The sequence below is a fragment of the Dendrobates tinctorius genome, unplaced genomic scaffold (assembly GCF_039654945.1).
Source record: "Dendrobates tinctorius isolate UK_male_01 unplaced genomic scaffold, ASM3965494v1 ptg000102l, whole genome shotgun sequence".
Classification (NCBI taxonomy): Eukaryota; Metazoa; Chordata; class Amphibia; order Anura; family Dendrobatidae; genus Dendrobates; species Dendrobates tinctorius.
In genome coordinates this window covers 10231419-10246347 of record NW_027361770.1, presented here as the reverse complement: position 1 = coordinate 10246347, position 14929 = coordinate 10231419, and the positions used below count along the sequence as shown (strand labels likewise).

Below are 14929 nucleotides of genomic sequence, written 5' to 3'. Positions count from 1 at the left end.
AAATAAGCCTAAAGCAAGAAAAGGGGAAATCTAAAGTGCCCCAGAGCAGACTCCAAAGGAATAGACAGCCCCCACACATGTATTGACGGTGAAACAAGATGAAAGCACAAACACAGGTAGGAAAATAGGCTGAGCAATCGATGGGGCCAACACTAACTAGAAAGGACAGGAAAGGAAAGATACTGTCTGCAATCACGCCAAAAAAATACTGCAAAAAATGTCCAACACTTCTGATAGCAAAAAAAACCCTGAAGTCACTAGACTTCACCCACTATATCAGCACTCTGGCATATTCTGAGAACAGAGCAAAAAACTGAATAGACAAAACCAAATCAAATGTGAACATTAGCAGAGAAAACTTAGCTTGAGAAGACAGTAACTGAGCTGGAAACCAAGACCTCAGGAGGCAGGAAAAAAATCACCAGCTTGGGAATAGGGAGTCGGCTGTCTTAAATCCTGTCTGAGACTTCAGATGTCCAATCGTCGTCCTTATTATCAGGTAGCAGGTCTCTGTTAATTAGATCAGCTTCATTACCTCCTGCCACCACCAGAGGGAGCCCGGAAAGAGAACTCACAATTCCTCTGTCAGCACAAACAGTTCCCTGACCAGAAACCAGAGGCAGACCAGAAAATGAGTTCACAACAGGGTGCCAGATGTTGTTGTTTTACATCTTGGTGTGAATGATTTGGGCAAAAGGCCTTGCAGGGAATTGATCAAGGACATCAAGTTCGATTTGCTGAGGCTGTGGGTGATGTATCCGAAGCTTTTGTTGTTTGGTCAGACATCATCCCTAGGAGGGTCTGGCAGGGGGCCCGCTCAGTTGAAGGGGTGAATAGAGCGAGGATTAAGGTAAATAGTGCAGTGTCGCATTTTATGGCGAGGAATGGGGCAGTGGTGGTACACCATTTGGATTTGGAATCGGGAGTTGGAGAATTTTGGAGATCTGATGGTGTTCATTTGAATGCTGTCGGCACCGACATGTGGTGCCTGGCCATACAAGAGGGTATCGAAACAAGTCTGAGAGTTTGGAGGGACATAAATGTCTAAGGAGGTCAGAACATTTATGTTAGTGGCGTGGGAGGGAGGTCCTCGAAGATGGTGGAATTGGGGAATGGCGGACTGGAGGGGGGTGGATCTCAAGGGGTCCTGGACTCCCCCTGTGTGATTTTAAGTGGATGGGGCAATTAATCCCGTGGATTGGGATGACTAAGGGGCTTGTTAAGTGGTTGGATTTGGCCGGGTTTGGTTATTATTTGCCTCCGAGCTGGTGCATAGCGACTGGAGGTAAAACTAATCCTGGAGGCCAAAGTGGAATTTACATATCTGCAGTTGAAATATTTCGGGCTTCGAGGACCACCCCTCCTGGGAGGTTATTGTTAAACTGTTTGTAATTTATGCTTAATAAAAAGCTGCTGTGGCCATTTAATCCATTTGGTGTCTTGTGTTTTCTGTGAAAAAGGGGGAGGTTATCGGTTAAGAGATAATCTTTCAAAGAAACTAAGGAGTAGATGGGAGATTGGTAAGAAAGGCCCGCACGAATCACGTGTACCCCTTACGTCATGTACTCCTGTGGGTTGGGCTTCATAGGAGACAGCACTTGCACTTTATAGTTCTTTTTTACAATACAAAAATACTGTAAAATCAAAACCCAAAAAACATGGCAGCATTCCATCCCATCTGTAATCTTTTTCCACTTTTTAAGTATATTACATGTTATATTGAATGGTGTCTTTCAAAACTACAACTTGTCCTGTAAAAAACAAGTCCTCACACAGCTTATATCGATGGAAAAATAAAAACAGTTAAAGCTCTAGGAAAAAGGAGTAAAAAATGTAAGTGCAAATATGAAAAAAACATCCGGTCCTGAAGTGGTTAAACAACAGGACTGTATCAGATGTTCAATAAGTAGGAGTCAGGATCCTTGAAGTTGTAATCCATATGTCTGACTAATAGTTTAGGCTAAAGGCCCCTTTACATTTAACGATGCACCAGCGATCCCGACCACCGATATGACCCTGTCAGGATCGCTGGTGCATTGCTAAATGATCGCTAGTGAGCTTCCACACAGGAAGATCTCACAGCGATGCAGCAGCGATCCAGCGGACGATACTTACCTTTCAGATGCGGCAATCCTGATGTCCTCCATCCGCATCCACGCGTCGCTAGTCGGCGCCAGCAGGAAGCCCAGCAGGAAGCGCCCGACGAGAAATGGATCTGCGCGATATTGCACGATCAGCGATGGACAGCGGGGGAGCCGGTCGAAAGTAAGTATCACACATAGCGATATCGCTGCTGCGTCACCAAATCGGTGATGCTTTAGCGATATTGTTAGCAATATCGCTATGTGTAAAACCCCCTTTAGGGGTTTTGTCTGAGAAGAAGTGTAAGACTGGGATCAGACGACTGTTCTAAAACTCTGCATGGCGGACAAGTGCAGGCGCTGCTGTCTATTAGGTGGGGGTCACACATAACGCGGTGTAACGCAGTCTGTTAACGCTGCCATTCCATCCCAATATCGGGCGCGTTGCTAACTCACGCCATAATCGGCATGCACTAGCGATGTGCCATCATTCTGTGACAGACTCTGAGACGCGGGCTGCAGCGTCTGAGGCGCTGTCACCGCTAGCGCAGATGAAGCATCTGCGCTAGCGGTATAGCATAACGCGATCGCGTTATGCTATAGCGTTAATGCAGCCCGTCAACGCTATGCGTTGAACGGGCTGCCTTAACGCAGTGTGAACCTGGCCTTACATACAATAGTCTGGTCTGTAAATCTCACCACAACAGTGCATGCTGGCCAGGCCTATGTAGAAATTCAGCCATATGCACTGGCCCACTGGCAATACTGGGTCTGCGATCCCGGCTTATATTATATGCTTGTCTGAACAAGACAAATAGTTTTTAATTTTAGGGCATGACTAGCACATGTGGAAATATCAACCTGGCTCTGACAATTACTAATGTAGTCTGAAAAATTGTGATATTACCAAAATAAGAAAAAATAATAATATAAGCTGAAAATAAAAAGCATTAACAATACTGTTGGGTGCTAAAGCTGTTTGACAATGTATTCCTCTTCAGTATCAGAGTTAATACAATTCATGGTGTTACCTGCTTAGTACGTATTATAAATATATTGTACTGTCTGCTCAAAATACTGAATGATGTATGCTGGACTGACACGCTGACTATCTGGAGGGCAATGTTTAAATTGGGAGAGCAAGCATGGACTAAAGCTCCTCAGTTATTCTAGGGATAGAATATCCGAAAAGGTCACATATCTTCTGCTTGCTGTAGTTAGCTGTCTCATTCACAAATGTAATTATACACAAATACCGTGCATTTAGAACAACAAAGCAGTGTGACATATCAGAAATGCAGAAAAGGGATTACATCTTATAATCAGCTCTCCATGTCTAACAATGGCGGTGATATTTCTATATGCAGTAATAGCTCTGATCAGTAACGAGCACTGCACTATTAGCAATTGTGCATAGCTCTGTCACCAGAAATCCTTGGAGAAGGCATGTGCACAGCCATATTTGTTATTCATTTCTGTATTTGACAGACACTGCCTATGATCCTGGCACGTGCAATGTATTTCCAACAAGTGAAGAATCAGTGATGACAAATCACATTCTTCTATCCGAATTACTAATCACCAACGTGCCGTAGCTGTGCCCCTTCAGCCCTTCCATCACATCTTGAGAAAACAAATATCCTAAAATAAAAAGAAAAAAGTAAATTGCAAAAATTGCATGAAGGTACTAATAATAATAAGGGTATTTAGTAAACAAGAATGTACAAGCCATCCTGCCACGTCAAGGCAACCCTTGTGGGACAGTCCTAACTCTTGTATTTAAAACCTTTCCACTTGTCAAGTGACGTAAATGTGAACAAGGACCGAGGGACTGAACCACCAGTAATAGCATAGGCCAGACAGGATGGATTTTCCAACTCAGAAACAGGGCGTCACACCCTTATATGCACAGAAAGTACATTGAACTAAATGAGAAACTAGGTCTGAGCTGAAAAAGTAAATTAATGTGTATGCAAAATGTAAATGCATATAAACACATGCCCTTAACACAGAGAAAACCAAAAACAAAAAAAAATTTCCTAAAATAAAAAAGTAAAAAATAGCAAAAATTGCATGAAGGTAATAATAATAATAATAATAATAATAATAATAAAGGTATTTAGTAAACATAATTTTGTTTTTTTTTTTGTTTGTTTTTTTTTACTTTTTTATTTTAGGATTTTTGCTTTTTGCTTTCTCTGTTTAAAGGTCATGTGTTTATATGCATTTACATTTTGCATACACATTAATTTACTTTTTCAGCTCAGACCTAGGTTCTTTTCCTTCACATCTTGTAGAATAATTGGAATTTACAGTTGTGGCCAAAAGTATTGACACCCCTGCAATTCTGTCAGATAATACTTAGTTTCTTCCTGAAAATGATTGCAAAAACAAATTCTTTGGTATTATTATCTTCATTTAATTTGTCTTAAATGAAATAACACAAAAACAAAAGAGAATGAAGTAAAAAGCAAAACATTGATCATTTCACACAAAACTCCAAAAATGGGCCAGACAAAAGTATTTGCACCCTCAGCCTAATACTTGGTTGCACAACCTTTAGCCAAAATAACTGCGACCAACCGCTTCCGGTAACCATCAATGAGTTTCTTACAATGCTCTGCTGGAATTTTAGACCATTCTTCTTTGGCAAACTCCTCCAGGTCCCTGATATTTGAAGGGTGCCTTCTCCAAACTGCCATTTTTAGATCTCTCTACATTTGTTCTATGGGATTCAGGTCTGGACTCATTGCTGGCCACCTTAGAAGTCTCCAGTGCTTTCTCTCAAACCATTTTCTAGTGCTTTTTGAAGTGTGTTTTGGGTCATTGTCCTGCTGGAAGACCCATGACCTCTGAGGGAGACCCAGCTTTCTCACACTGGGCCCTACATTATGCTGCAAAATTTGTTGGTAGTCTTCAGACTTCATAATGCCATGCACACGGTCAAGCAGTCCAGTGCCAGAGGCAGCAAAGCAACCCCAAAACATCAGGGAACCTCCACCATGTTTGACTGTAGGGACCGTGTTCTTTTCTTTGAATGCCTATTTTTCTCCTGTAAACTCTATGTTGATGCCTTTGCCCAAAAAGCTCTACTTTTGTCTCATCTGACCAGAGAACATTCTTCCAAAACGTTTTAGGCTTTTTCAGGTAAGTTTTGGCAAACTCTAGCCTGGCTTTTTTATGTCTCGGGGTAAGAAATGGGGTCTTCCTGGGTCTCCTACCATACAGTCCCTTTTCATTCAGACACCGACGGATAGTACGGGTTGACACTGTTGTACCCTCGGACTACAGGGCAGCTTGAACTTGTTTGGATGTTAGTCGAGGTTCTTTATCCAACATCCGCACAATCTTGCATTGAAATCTCTTGTCAATTTTTCTTTTCCGTCCACATCTAGGGAGGTTAGCCACAGTGCCATGGGCTTTAAACTTCTTGATGACACTGCGCACGGTAGACACAGGAACATTCAGGTCTTTGGAGATGGACTTGTAGCCTTGAGATTGCTCATGCTTCCTCACAATTTGGTTTCTCAAGTCCTCAGACAGTTCTTTGGTCTTTCTTTTCTCCATGCTCAATGTGGTACACACAAGGACACAGGACAGAGGTTGAGTCAACTTTAATCCATGTAAACTGGCTGCAAGTGTGATTTAGTTATTGCCAACACCTGTTAGGTGCCACAGGTAAGTTACAGGTGCTGTTAATTACACAAATTAGAGAAGCATCACATGATTTTTCGAACAGTGCCAATACTTTTGTCCACCCTCTTTTTTTATGTTTGGTGTGGAATTATATCCAATTTGGCTTTAGGACAATTCTTTTTGTGTTTTTTCATTTAAGACAAATTAAATGAAGATAATAGTACCAAAGAATTTGTATTTGCAATCATTTTCAGGAAGAAACTGAGTATTATCTGACAGAATTGCAGGGGTGTCAATACTTTGGCCTCAACTGTAGGAAGTAAACACATTTCCCTGAGTCCAATGTGCCACCAATGTATTATGTGTTACAGGCAAACTTCTCCAACAGCTACTGGAAAAAAGCAACTTTACTAAGGAAAATAAATCCATTTTACTTCTTTCTACAGCATTAAAACTGGCAAGCGACAGTGCCGATAGTGCATGCTGTTTTACCCTGTTATCTGTAGTTTTCTGATATCAAACCCATACTGAGGTTGTTAATGCTTTAGTCTATGTGGCTGATTACCAAAGGTATAGAGGAAAAGCAGTAATTATCACAGCATGAAAACAATGCACAGTCTTTTGTTATTCTTTCTGTGTAGGTGGCTATTGTCTGCCTGATGTTCTGGGGTGTTTTGGATGTTTCCGCGATTGCATGGAAATCATACAGTAAAGTCTGTTTAAGAGATTTTTGGGGGCTGGACAATATATTCTGTAAAGGTACTGTCACACTTAGCGATGTACCAGCGATCCCGACCAGCGATATGACGCGGTCAGGATCGCTGGTACATCGCTAAGTGGTCGCTAGTGAGCTGCCACACAGGCAGATCTCACCAGCAACATCGCTGGGGACGGGGGTCACTACTTACCTGTCACACTTGGCGATCCTGCGACCTCCCGCCCGGCTCCACGCTCGTCTCTCCACAGGAAGCGCCGCAGGAAGCTGACGACGAGAAGCGGTCCTGGACGTTCTCGCGCGATCAGCGATAACCAGCGGGGGAGCCGGTCGTAGGTAAGTATCAGACACAGCGATGTCGCTAGCAATATCGCTGTAACGTCACAAGTTATAGCGATATTGCTAGCGATATCGCTTAGTGTGACAGTACCTTAACACTGCGATCATATCTGTAAGTATATTATCGAAATTATGAATGATGCAGTACATAGCTACAGGTTGAAAAGGGTTTCCCCTTTCAGGAAATGATGGCCACTAGGCACAGACTGTTATAAAAAAAAACAAATTGCGCTTTACACACCACTGAGTTTTTGGCACTGCTTCCAGGGTCCAGCATTGACTTCTGATGATGTGATGTCAGCACCACAGCCAACACCGGACATTGGAAGTAGCATCGGAGACTTTGCCCTGGACCTGGGGATTACAAGTAAAGCTTGGTTTGTTTTTATTTATAGCAAATTGTGCAACACCTTTAAAGGGGTTGTCCGATCATGTGTGAAGCAAGGGCGCAGCCATCTAGTGGATGTGGCCTCGCTCCATACACATGTCTGGAGCGAGGCAGTGCCCACTAGATTGCTTCTGCCCGAGAGTATGCATAGCGCATACATCACTGCCGTTCCCGGCTCAGAAACTGGCAAATCCTCGCAGCTCGCAGTGCATGCGCTGGGGGGATTCACAAGTCTTCAGTCACACAGAGTGACTGCAGACTTTTCATTTTAGACTGGAAAACCCCTTTAATGCTAGGAATCACCTTTGACATTTTTCTTTGTCATGAAAACAAGGTAAAGATCTCTTTGAGGATTACTGAGACTCCTCTGCCCAATGGTTACAAGAGTGGTGCAGTAATTCCGTAAATCCATAGCTTGAAGTTATGTTGAGGACAATGTGTTATTCTAATGAATTTGGGAAGCAATGCTGACAATCCACTTTCTCCTGAGCCCATAGACTGCAAATGTTGCTAGCAGAAGATGTAGTGCTGATGATCAACAGTTCACATAATATAACAAGCACTATGTGTTTATCTGAAAAAAAAAAAGAAACAAAGCAAACGCACATTATGTGAATGACTGGAGCTAAGCAGATGCTAGAATGTCCATTAGAGATACTTTATCTGATTAGGATCACTAATGGAATGGATAAGCCAGACTTTCCTCAAAAGGAGATCTGCTCCACATCACTAATTCTTGTCAATATAGACATACCATTTACAAAGGTACAGGCCCGGCTGCTGTTAACCCACTCAGCAGTTCTTGAAGGAAAGATTTGTACTGCAATTAGTTAAAGTGTATTACATTCATGTGCTACCTCCTCCTCCCCTGATGGAGAAGACATGCATTGTATTGATTTTCTACACACAATATGACAGGGCCCAGTCAAAAGTATAACTTCAACCTTCTGAATTTCAATGTAAAACCTTTTTTAGGACTCTACAGTGATGGCCAAATATTTTGAGATTGGCACAAAGTTTGCTGCTTCAGTATTTTTAGATCCTTTCGTCAGATGTTTCTGTGATAAGAACTTAATCTTTTATTGACAAATAGATCAAGTTTAAAACTCAGTATTAACAGGGTTGACTGTTCCCCCTTATTTTCAAGATATTTTTTATGTTTTCTGCGATTAGCCTTAGCATGCTAGATCTCAACTTCTGGGTCAAATTCTGTCCAATGGCAACCCATTCTTGTCTAATTAGTTGTTTGAGATATCACAATGTATTTTAGTTTGTCCACCCGCTCTTTGAGGATTGATGACATGTTCTCAATGGGATTGAGATCTGAGGAGTTTCTATGGCCAGGACTCAAAATTTCAATGTTTTGTTAGGGCAAAATCTTAGTTTCACTTTCGCCTTGTGACATGGTGCTCCATCATGCTGGAAATTGTTCATCATCAAATTGCTTCTGGATCGTTGGTAGAAGTTGCTTTTGGAGAATGTTTATATACCATTCTTTATTCATGGCAATGATCTTAGACAAAACAGAGAGAGAGAGCCCACTCCCTTGCACGAAAAGTAGCCCCACACATGAAGGATCTTAGGATGCTTTACTGTTGGCATGGCACAGGATTCTTGGCAGCCCCCACCTTTTTTTCTCTGAGAAGTTATACTTCCAGATTTTCCAGTCTGAAGGAAGCTTCATCAGAAAACAAACTTCATTTCAGGAGTCCAATTCCTGCACATCTTCCAGAATGTCAGTCTGTTCTTGTTGTTTTTCTTGGAGAGAAAAGTGGCTTCTTTGCTGCATTTCTTGACACCAGGTCAATCTCTAAAAGCCTTTGCCTTACTGTGTGTACATATTCATTGACACCTGCCTGCTGCCATTACTAAGCAAGTTTCGCACTATTGTTGAATGAATTCCATAGTTGAATCCTCTTTAGGAGACAGATTTTTCACAGCAATTATACTTCTCTGTTTGAATGTATTGATGATGCGATGAATAGTTGATATAGGGTCAACTTACTAGCAGCAATGTCCTTGCCTGTAAAGTCATTTTGATGCAAAACAATAATGACTGCATGTGTTTCCCTTGAGGTAACTATGGTTAAGAAGACCATGATTTCAAGCAATAGCTAGTTTTTAAAGCAGTCTGCTCTTATAATTCAATCAGCTTGACAAAGCAGTCTGCTCTTACAATTCTATCAGCATGACAAAGAGATATCAAATGTCATGTGCTCATTATCCCCTTTATCCCCCAAGCCTGTTTGCACCTTCATAACAAGTACAAATTTTACATTTCTGACCAGTGTCACTTTATGAGGTAATAACTCTGGAAAGTTTCAACAGATCCCACTGATTCTGAGACTGGTTTTTTTTTGTGACATATTGTACTTCATCATAGTGGTAAAATTTATTCAATATGGCTTGCGTTTACTTGTTAATGAAATGGAAATTTGATGAAAATTTAGCAATTTTCAAACTTTTTATTTCTGTGCCCTTAAATCAGAGTTATGTCACATACAATAATTCATAACTAACAATTTTTGGAGTATAATTTTTTTGTTTGGAATTTGTAAATGTTAAAAGTTGACCAGCAATTTCTAATTTTTCCCACAAAGTTTACAAAACCATTTTTTTAAGGTCCACATCACATTTCAAGTGACTTTGAGGTGCTCTTATGACAGAAAATACCCAAAAGTGACACCATTCTAAAAACTGTACCCTTCACAGTACTCAAAACCACATTCAGGAAGTTTATTAACCCTTCAGGTGCTTCACAGGAATTAATTGAATGTGGAACGAAAAAATAAACATAAGTTTTTTTTCACAAAAATGTTACTTTAGACCCAATTTTTTTTACCTTCACAAGGGTAGCTGGAAAAAATGGACCCCAAAATTTGTTGTGCAATTTTTTCTGAGCACACTGATAGCCCAAATGTGGGGGAAAATAACTGTTTGGGCGCATGGCAGGGCTAGGAAGGGAAGGAGTGCTATTTGACTTTTTGTAATCCATTTCGCATTTGAAGGGCCCCTGATATGCCTAAACAGTAGAACCCCCCCCACAAGTGACACCATTCTGGAAACTAGACCCCTCAGGGTGTGTGTTGAGCATCTTGAACCACCAGGTTCTTTATAGAAGTTTATGACATTGAGCCATAAAAATAAAAAAAATCACATTTTCCCACAAAAATATTTTTTTGCCCCAAATTTTTCATTTCCATAAGGGAAAAATTACACTGTAAAATTTGTTACACTCCGCAATATCTAAATTACACTAAATGCCACAAAAAATAAATTAAATGGCACAAGGAATGTATATCACAAAATATTTACAATTTTTATTCACAATGAAAACATGTTACATAAAAAATACATGTAGATGCCTCAAAATACCAGAGGTCGTCTGCAGCTTGAACAAAAGCACTGCTGAATCCACTAAAATAACCATTCACTAGTGCATTAAATGGCCAAAATACCCATTCAATTACAAAGGCAATTGCTGCTTAAAATCCATATTATATAAAATGCCCCCGGAAGAAGAACAGGCAAAACGCACGTCGGGGTGGGTCGCAGTGACAGCTTGGACATACACTCAGGTATTGCTGACCTATATGCACAATCAGTAGCATTTTTTGATTGTCTATCACCCACTTTATAGAAAGGATGTTGATTGCAATGCAGCTAGGAATCCGGGCACTATGTCTAGATATAAATTGATGTCACATTGGCATTTTATATAATATGGATTTTAAGCAGCAATTGCCTTTGTAATTGTAATTGTAATTTTGTTCAAGCTGCAGGCGACCTCTGGTATTTTGAGGCATCTACATGTATTTTTTATGTAACATGTTTTCATTGTGAAAAAAAATTGTAAATATTTTGTGCTATACATTCCTTGTGCCATTTAATTTATTTTTTGTGGCATTTAGTGTAATTTAGATATTGCAGAGTGTGACCCATGGTTTGTTTTGGGCTTTAAGGACTAATATGTATGCAACTGTACAATTTGTTGTGCAATTTCTCCTGAGTGCGTTGATATCTAATATATGGAGAAAAACCACTGATTGAAAGCACAGCATAGGTTGGAAGGGAAGGAGTGCTATTTGATGTTTTGGAATGCAGACTTTGATTGAATGGTCTGCGGGCAGAGCCCCTGATGTGCCTAAACACTGGAAACCCCCCACAAGTCACACCATTTTGGAAACAAGACACCTCAAGGAATTTATCTAAATGTGTGGTAAGCACCTTGAATCCACAAGTGCTTCACAGAAATTTACAATGTTGATATGTGAAAATGAAAAAATATATATTTTTCCCACAAAAATGTTGTTTTAGCACCAATTTTTTTCATTGTAATGACAATAGAAGAAGAAAATGGATGTGAAAATTTGTTCTGCAATTTCTCTTGAGTATGCCGATACCCAATATGTTGTCAAAAACTACTTTTGAGGCACAGTGCAAAGCTCAGAAAGTAAGAAGTACCATTTTGGAGTTTATCTTTTGCTGGGCTGATTTCAGAGTGCAATGTCACATTGGCAGAGCCCCTGAGGTGCTAAAAAAGCAGAACCCCCGATAAGAGACCCAATTTTACAAACTACACTTCTCAATGAATTCATCTAGGGGTGCAGTGATAATATTGACACTTCAGGTATGTTACATAATTTTATACCATTGGGCAGAGAAGAACAACAATAATTACATTTTTACCACCAATATTTTGCTTTAACCCTACATTTTACATTTTCACACAAGAAGTGGATAAAAATTGCACCAAAATTTGTACCACAACTTCTGCTGAATGTAGAAAAACCCCATATGTGGTTGTACAGTAGTGCTTAGCTGCAAGGCTCAGAATGGACGGAGAGCTATTTGACTCTTAGGGAACAAATTATCAAGGAATAGCTTGCATACTCCATATACTTACATATATTGGTTCCGTAAGTGCCAGAAGAGCAGAATCCCTCTCAAGTAACCGCATTTTAAAAAATTACACACCTCTGGGAATTTATCTACAGCTCCAGTAACTATTTTAACTCCATGGGTGTTTTCCAGAAGAAAGCAGCAGTAGATGTTGTTGCTGAGTGAGAATTGCAAATCTGCCATTTTAGTGCACATACATTACAGTGCCCATACATTGTGCCCGGCATGTTGTAATGCCCAGAGCATTGCAGTGCACATACATTGCGCCCAGCTCTTGCTTATGGAGACATGCAATTAAGTGGGCTCTCATCGCTACGGAAATGCCAAACATGTGGACTTTAAATGTGGCTCAGGCACACTGGGGCAGAAGGAAAGGAGGTATTTGGATTTGGGAGTGCAGAATTTGCTGGATTTCCATAGCAATTTTTCCAGAGCATTTGTGCTACCAGTAATGTGGAAGCCCTCTATATATCCATTGACAGATGATGGACCTGAGAGGGGACTTGCTTTTTTTGTGAGAGTTGAAGCTTTTATTAGGAATATTTTAGATACCATTTTGGATCTCATTTATCATTTTGTGCAATTTGATCACATTTCCCCATGTGAAAATGTAAAATCTGGGGCTAAAAAAACAATTTTTGTTAATAATGTAATTATTTTTTCCTCACTGCCTAATGGTATAAAATTCTGTGACACACCTGTCTTGTCAATATGATTAGTGCACCCTTAAGCCCCCGTCACACACACAGCGATCTTGCTAGCGAGATTGCTGCTGAGTCACAAGTTTTGTGACGCAACAGCGATCTCACCAGTGAGATCGCTGTGTGTGACAGCGATCAGCGACCGGCCCCCCTGCCGGGTATCGCTGATCGTTGTTGAAACGTCTGGACATTTTTGGGGTCGCGGGTCTATCGCTGGCCAGCAGGCATCGCTGCGTGTGACAGGCAGGAGACCAGCGAGCAGGAGCTGATAACCAAGGTACACATCGTGTCTCTAAGGGGCGTGCGGCGCCTAGAAACCCGATGTGTACCTTAGTTACCAGCGCACTGATGCAGGGAGCTGGTAACCAAGGTACACATCGGGTTTCTAAGTGCCACGCGCCCCTTAGAGACCGGATGTGTACCTTGGTTACCAGCTCCCTGCATCAGCACGCTGGTAACTAAGATACACTGCGGGTAACTAAGCGATGTGTGTCGCTTGTTACCCGCAGTGTCGCTGGTCCTGATCGCTGGTGGAGCTGCCTGTTTGACAGCCCACCAGCGATCATGTAGCGACACACCAGCGATCCTGACAAGGTGATATCGTTGTCAGGATCACTGGTGAGTCGCTATGTGTGACGGGGCCCTTAAATGTATTCATTCAGAGATGCAGTTTGTAAAATGGGTCACATATAGTGGGTTTATGCTGTTCTGGTGTCTCAGGGGTTTTGCCAATGTGACATGGCACCCTCAAACGATTACAGCAAAATCTGAACTCCAATATTGTGCTTCTTCCTTTCTGAGCTTTGCACTGTGCCTCAAAAGTAGTTTTTGACCACATATGGGGTATCTGCGTATTCAGGAGAAATTGCATTACCCATTTTCTCCCTTTATCGCTTTTGAAAACTGAAATCTTGGGGCCAAAGCAAGATTTTAATGGAAAAAGTGATAATTTTTCAATGACTCAAGGGTGTAGTAGTTTCCATAATGGGGTAACTTGTAGGGGATTTAGGCACATCAGGGGCTCTGAAATCAAGACATTTGCTATCTATTCCAGTCAATTTTGCAATCCAAAAGTTGAATGGTGCTCACTCCCTTACAAGCCCTGCTGTGTACACAAACAGTAGTTTTACAACACATATGAGGTGCGCAGTTTGAGGGATGCAGTTTTTAAAATGGTGTCACTTTTGGATTATTTATGTGACATATGCTACTCAAAGTCACTTCAAATGGAATGTTGTTTTTCAAATTTTGTTGAGAAAATGAGAAATCTCTTAGGCCAGGGTCACATTACGTTATGGCAGTCCGTTAGACGGACTGCGTCACATGCGGCATAACATGGTGTAATGCAGTCCATTAACGCTGCCATTGACCCCCATTATCGGGCGCATCGCTACGCATGTCGTAAAGCGGCATGCGTTCGCGATGTGCCGTCATTCAGTGACGGAGCCTCGGACACGGGCTGCAGCGTCTGAGGCTCCGTCACTGCTAGTGCAGATGAATCATCTGTGCTAGCTGGTATAGCATAACGGAATCGCATTATGCTGTACCGTTTAAACAGCCCGTCAACTCTATGTGTTGAACAGGCTGGTTATACACAATGTGAACCTAGCCTTATTAACTTCTAACCCTTCTAACAAAAAAATAGTTTTAAAAATGATGCTGATGTGAAGTCATGTGGTTAATATTATGTATTAACTATTTTGAGTGATATAACTAGTCTGTTTTTTTTAAATGCTTCTCGCTTGATAGTGCTGCCTTCCTGTTTTTGAATTGGAAGAGGCTGATGTACAATTTTTTTTTTATTTTTCTACTTCAAAGGTCCTACTATATGGAGCCTAACTTATCCAATGAGTGCTTTTCTCTTCATTGAAGACAAGTGCACATTAGTTACTAAGCTTCTGTCATATAGTTATAGATTGTTTTTTGCAACAGGATTCACAGGAGCCACTTTCTCATGGAACAATGGAAATCGCATACAGGTTAATAAATGGTATCTGTACTATAGACCTAGACCTCAAATCATCAAGACTGGTGTTGTTCCCACTAGTCTTGATGAGGGGGTGTCCTGCAGTCATAGTTGCTTATTACCTACATGTGCCTCACCACAAATCTTACTGTGCTCAGGGACTAGAGTAAGATTTGTGGCATAAGATATGCCACAACTCTC

General features: G+C 41.1%; 1 protein-coding gene across 6 annotated transcripts in view; it reads left to right on the top strand.

Moving 5' to 3' along the window:
* The window catches only part of LOC141099730 (poly(rC)-binding protein 3-like), a 1815006-nt gene that overhangs the window by 1514741 nt on the left and 285336 nt on the right, over positions 1–14929 (top strand). The window lies entirely within an intron of this gene.